This window comes from Salvelinus sp. IW2-2015, linkage group LG9, assembly GCF_002910315.2.
Source record: "Salvelinus sp. IW2-2015 linkage group LG9, ASM291031v2, whole genome shotgun sequence".
NCBI classification, from domain to species: Eukaryota; Metazoa; Chordata; class Actinopteri; order Salmoniformes; family Salmonidae; genus Salvelinus; species Salvelinus sp. IW2-2015.
In genome coordinates, this window is record NC_036849.1 from 22,522,488 (window position 1) to 22,529,669 (window position 7,182).

Consider the following 7,182-nt stretch of genomic DNA (forward strand, 5'->3'; position numbering starts at 1 on the left):
ACCTGGAAATCGTTCCAATATCAGCTGCGAGTAGGTTCAGCATAGCACTCAAAACTCCCTTCTCTACGTAGGGTTGTTCGCGGTTACTTTAGCCACGGCTTCCATATTTCTTAAATCAGAGAAAGAGATTATTAATAAAAGATACTCTACTCGTAGAGATTTGCAGATTCCATACGCTGTGGGCCTCCACGTTGCATGGATTTACTACCAGATTCACTCCTCCCTCCGAGTTACGCTTACGCGACAGGCTGTTCGCCAGCGAACGCTTATAACGGCTAAATCCCTCAGACATAGAACACAACAACTAAAATTGTAGCAGCACATATAATGTTATTTATGCTATGCTCAAATTCTCATCCCACATGTATAATTACGCAAGATAACAACCGTCAAATATAAAATATATGGTTGAGTAGACCCCTGGTGTAATAGTTATTTTCATAAGGAATCTAAAAGTCTAGACGTAATTGAATAGTATTTGATCCAAATTCGATATATGTGATCTATTTTGATTAAACACAAGTATCAATCTCCCCAGCTTCAGTCCTCCTCCAATCCTGCCCCACTACAGAAGTCCTAATGCGTACCATAGCCCAGGTCAAAGCCATTGCTAACAGCCCTGACAAAACTAGCCAGTATAGACCACTGGGTAACCTGCAAGAATTCTTGAGGCTTGAATATGCAGCTAACTTCATTCAAGGACAACTGCGGTACTATACAACCCTGACTGAAATCACAAAAAACTACCCAGGCTCTGAACGTGAGCATTGATAAAGATTACCGTCTTGGATACGCTACAATCTTTGAATGTCAAAAAACTCTGTCAGTTTCATTAGAAAACGATCTTTCCGACCTGAAGATCACGACCTCATGAAGACCTAGTCCTTTCATCAATGAGACCTCTTCAGTCCCATCACTATTGCCTCTACGGAACCACTAAGGCCACTCCATCCACAAACTAGCTAACTCCAACTTCTTCCCATTATATGTTATCAAAAACAACATCCCTCCGCCTGCAATGATGCGTGCGCTGTCAATCGACTTACGGTGACAGCGCGTACTGTACGACACGACCCAATTACCTATAACACATAAACAGCTACATGCGAAGATAAAACAGAAACATGTATAACGTTAAACACGCACCTTTTCAATTTGAATTATCTAAACACATCTGCTTTTACATAAGTACATAATGACACTAATTAATTCCTAAGACACACTAATCCTTCACAACTCTCAGTTCAAATTTTTAGAAGAAGTTATAACCACACTGTCTCCCCAATTTTCTTATCAGTTCAAGCTTAAACAAATTTACAACAATTTAGATACGAATCATTGACCTGTCGTTTCATCACACAGGATCGTTTAAGACACTAGACAGCTTACAACACATAGCTTTAAGCGCATTTATATTGCTGTTTCAGCAGTTTTATATTGAGATAGATAGACTAACACTAAAGAGCCGGTTATCTATAGCGTTGAACTTTTAGTTAATGATAAACTACCACCAATAAACAAAGAATGTCCACTCAATTATGCTATTTCATCGTTCTTTGCCTATCTGTCTTCCATCATCTCAAAAACACTAAACATCAAGGACCACCGTAAGAACCTTGCTGCAGCCTAGTGATGCACCAATCACAGATGAGGACTTTTCCCTTCTCCCGATGCGCACGTCTAAGCACGCATCTCAGGTGCAACCGTTAGTTAAGTCCATCTAGTCGTATACGTGACCACACGTGGTGTGCAGGAAGGATCTTTGCCCAAGCTGTGATCAACGTGAGCCAAGCCGCATCTAAATTGCAATGCGTGCACTTGTGCCCAATACTGGAGACGAGAAAGACAGCGCTTACAGGAGTGATCAGGACACAGCTGATTCGTCCTCTTCAGTTGGCAGCCAGGTTCCAACGGGGTTCTGTGTCAACAACACGCACAGAGCTAGACGTTAATCCATTATAAATAAGACATCGAACATCACACTGTTCTTGTCAGACGGGATGCGTGCCTAGAATACAGTAGAAAAGTTAGAGCATTAAACGAACGTCAACTCCTATATGCACAAGATAACACAGCTATCGCAAGACAACTCACAACTGATGCCCGCTCAACAGTCCCTAGTCCTCCTAGACTTCGACGAATAGCTGCATTCGAAGTAATGGCTGGGTTGACCTCAAAGTCCGTCTTTGTCCCGGGCCCTGTCTGTAAGAGTCTCGTACAAGGCCGTGCTCCTGAGCTCCTAACCAAACAAAACACCAACCTCTGCGCTACACTGCCCAAATCAACACGTGGCGCTTTTGGAAGAAGCTGGCATTCCAGCCAAATACCCCACACGGTGCCTCTTTGTGAACCAGCACCAGAAACTAGAGCAAAGCAACAGATAGTGCGATTTCCTCTCTAAAAGACCTTGAAAAACCGAGGCTCATCTATTTACTTTGAGTCAGCACCAATGAACCATAAATCCTCAACTTTCAAATAAGACAGCTTAACCGCTAGCAAGCACCTTGAGTTGTATGTGTCAATGTGTATTCGGGTTAAAAATCCACCAGATAATAGTCCTCTCGGTACACCAATGAGACAGTATATACCGATGACACACTATCTAACAACTCGTCCAAGTCACTTGTGGGAAGCTCTTCCTGGAGAGCTCGATAGTAAGTTATGTTCGATTTAAGGTGATTAGATGTGTCCCGGTCACAATTTTTGTATTCTTATAGCATGGGTTCTTTGCATAAAGCAAAGTGACCTAGTGACTTTAGATTTGCATTACGAAATCTATATATCAAATCTTGCAAATATAGTTATCCGTCATTAACACCAATCATATCCATCATTTTATTCTTATAGTCAAAAATTTTAAATAGCTGATGAGAGTTGCCGTATTTGAAATTCATAATTTAAAAAAGAATTCGTAAGGCCCGGCATATGCAACCAGTGTTGGCTTCTAGTTCCGACCATGCAGTAATGTCTAACAAAGTCATCTACAATTCACACAACATCTACCTATACACACACAAGGTAAGAGGAATGAATAGAATACGTACACATAAAAATATGGGATGAGCATGGCCGAACGCATAGGCAAGATGCAGTAGATGGTATAGAGTACACTATATTAACATATGAGTGAAGTATGTAGGGTAATGTAACATTATATAAAGTGCATTGTTTAAATGACTAGCGAGTACATGTATTACATCCTAAGTTTTAATTATAATGGCTAGATGTTTGAGGTCAGTAGTTGCAGCGAGCCACTCAATGTTAGTGATGGCTGTTTAACAGTCCTGATGCCTTGAGAGATAGAAGCTGTTTTTTCAGTCTCTTGGTCCCAGCTTTGATGCCACCTTAACTGACCTCGGGGTGAGGGCTAGGGTGGGTAGAGTGGGGTAACATCTCACAGCAAAACTGGCAAATCTGGTGCAGTCCATGAGGAGATGCACTGCAGTCTTAATGCAGCTGGTGGCCACACCAGACTTTGTTCGAGGACACATTACAATTTCTGTTAGTCACATGTCTGTGGAACTTGTTCAGTTTAGTTCTCAGTTGTTGAATCTTATGTTTACAAAAATTTACAACATGTTAAGTTGTTGAAAATAAAAGCAGTTGACAGTGAAAGGACGTTTCTTTTTTTGCTGAAGTTTGTGGTTAGCCGATAGTAAAATACCAGTGTTGGAAAAGTACCCAAAAGCCATACTTGAGTAAAAGTAAAGATACCTTTACTTGAAAATTACTCAAGTAAAAAGTCACCCATAGAATACTACTTGATAAAAGTCTTAAAGTAACTGATATTTAAATGTACTTAAGTATTAAAAATTTTTAAAAGAGAGCTAAGTTAAGACACAATTCGCTGAAAAAAAATCTCACAAAGCCCACAAATAAGAAAGAGTAGGCATGAAATTTGCAGCTAGACCAGGACCCTTTTATTTCTTTTTTGAGATTTTACCTGAATCATTCTTAACTTTGATATACTAAAGTACATTTAATTATCAGTTTAACAGCTTCAATACCAGACTTATACTCGAGACATAAAAGAGGCTCTAATCATTTTTTATTTTAGTACTGAACTATTGCAAGATTCAATTCTACAAATAAGGGACAAACACTTCAATATCTTATTAACTTTTTTAATCAGACCAAAATATTAGACTTATATGCTTGCTTAATGAAGAATATAGCCAGTAAGGAACGTTTACACAACAACGCATCGTTACACTATACATCTATACGACGTGCACTTTCCAATCCATCAGAAACACAGCAACAAAAAAAAATACGTCTATCATAAAAATGTACAGATTACCTACCACTACAACCACATCTACTTATAAGCTAATAAGGTACTCAACACAACAAGACTACATTAACATATTATTATTTAGTGAAAACTATAGAAGATCAACAACGAACATAAACTGAACAACCACAGACATGAACTAACAAAATGTTCAATGAGATCAGTTGCCTTCGAACAAATCTTTTGGTGTGGGTCACCAATCGCGCAAGACTAACTCGTCATAGAACTCCTCCATGGGACCACCCAGATTCTGCCATTTCTGTGAATTTTAAAACAATACAATGAACAAAAACACATAAGCGTGTCCTTGCTGCGTAAGGTCTACGGAGGTTTACATTCATTGTTATATCTGACTTCTAATCTCATTTCATGGATAACCATGCACTACCCTTGTCTTGGTGTGATGTAGTCTAAAAGTAGGCCTATGTAACTTTTATTTGCTGTCTCCAGCCAAACTTTGGGGCTCCTCTACAAAGGACAGATTGGAGGTGACACCCAGACAGACCACAGGTAAACATGGAAGATGTTCCCTTCATCCCTTTSTTTGGTTCCYAAATAGCACCCTATTTCCTTTATAGTGCACTACTTTTGACCAGGGCCCTGTTAAAAGTATTGCACTATATAGGGAATAGGGGTGCCATTTTGGACAAATGTGTTTATCAATTATGACATAACATGTGGAACGGTTACAGATGAAACGGTTGAGCCAACGTGCGCTAATGTGATTAGCATTACGTTGTAAGTAACAGCAAACTTTCCAGGACATAGACATGTCTTATATGGGCAGAAAACTTAAATTCTTGTTCATCTAACTGCACTCTCCAATTTACAGTAGCTATCACAGTGAAACAAATACAATGCTATTGTTTGAGGAGAGTGCACAACAACAACAAAAACTTATCACGGCAACTGGTTTGATACATTCACCTCTGAAGGTAAATAAAGTACTTGCATTCAGTAATCTTGCTCTGATTTGTCATCCTGAGGGTCCCAGAGATAAAATGTAGCATAGTTTTGTTTGATAAAATCTACATACAAATGTAGGAACTGGGTTCTACAGTTTGAACCCCTGCTGTCTCTGGCTCCACACCACCCCGCCTGGTCATCTAGATGTGTGAAAGTTAGTGTATAAGCTAATGATCCATCATGTAAGACATTCCTGGGAGTGTGTTAACTTACATTTTGTATTACCATATAATTTTTGTATGTTCTCTATAGTTATGTACTTAAATTGATCAATTGACCAATTCGGCACATTTTGGCAGACTTGATACAAAATATTGTCCTGTATTGCAACGCTTCACTTGATCAATCTAAATTTTGCACACACACTGCTTTCATCTAGTGGCCAAAATCAAAATTGCGCCTAAACTGCAATATTTTTTTTTTTTACCTTTCTCTTGCATTTCAAAGATGATGGGGGGAAAAAACAATAATTGAAAACGCATGTTTTTTTTGTTTGTATTATCTTTTACCAGATCTAATGTTGTCACGATCGTCGTAACGTGGAAGAGAGGAGGACCAAGGTGCAGCGTGATAGCAATACATCTTCTTTATTTGAAGACGAAACGAAACGAACACTTGACACACTCAACAAACCGACAACCGTGAAGCTATATAAACAATAAGTGCAGACACAAGCAACTTACACATAGACAATCACCCACGAACTACCTAATGAATATGGCTGCCTAAATATGGTTCCCAATCAGAGACAACGATAGACAGCTGTCTCTAATTGAGAACCAATCCAGGCAACCATAGACATGCATACACCTAGACTAGACACTTAAACCAACTAAACCACAGCACCCATAAACATACAAAAAAAACTAGACAATACAAAACACATACATCCCCCATGTCATCCCTGACCTAACTAAATATACAGAAAACAAGAAAACTAGGCCAGGGGTGACAAATGTGTTAAATTCTCCTACATTATTTGACATTCCCACACTTCAAAGTGTTTCTTTCAAATGGTATCAAGAATATTGCATATCTTGCTTCAGCTTCTGAGCTAAAGTAGTTAGATTTGGTATGTCATTTTAGGCGAAAATTGAAAAAAGGGTCCGATCCTAAAGAGGATCATAGAAGATAAGAACTTCTTTAGAGGGTATGAGTGGTGCGATGAGAGAGCCAAGAATTGAATCACAACATCACGCTCTAACTGAGCGAATTACACATGACTCTTTGTGGGCTGGTGCTTAGTGTTTAGTTGACTCTCATCTCACTGGCAAAAACTGGTTGAATCAAGTTGTTTTCATTAATTTCTACCCCCAAATCTGTGATGACATTGAATCAACAGATTTTGCACTAATCCAATGACAATGGTAAATGTTTTGTTGATTTCACATTGATTTAGTTAGTTGACAAGTCAACAAATGTAATCAAACTAGACGAACTGACGTCAGTGCCTAGTGGGATGATGTATACTGTTCAGGTTAAATAGTTGAAGTCGGAGTTTACATACACTTACGTTGAAGTCTTAAAACTCATTTTTTAACCACTCCACCAAATTTTCTTGTAAACAAACTATAGTTTGGCAGTCGGTTAGGACATCTATTTGTGCATGACAAAGTAATTTTTCCAACAATTGTTTACAGACAGATTTTTCACTTATAATTCGCTGTATCACAATTCCACTGGGTCAGAAGTTTACATACACTAAGTTAACTGTGCCTTAAATAGCTTGGAAATTCCAGAAAATTATTCATGGTTTAGAAGCTTCTGATAGGCTAATTTACATTATTTGAGTCAATTGGAGGTGTAGGCTGTGGGATGTATTTCAGGCCTACCTTCAAACTCAGTGCCTCTTTCCTTGACATCATGGGAAAATCAAAGAAATAGCCAAGACTCAGAAAAAAAGTTGTAGCCTCCACAAGTTT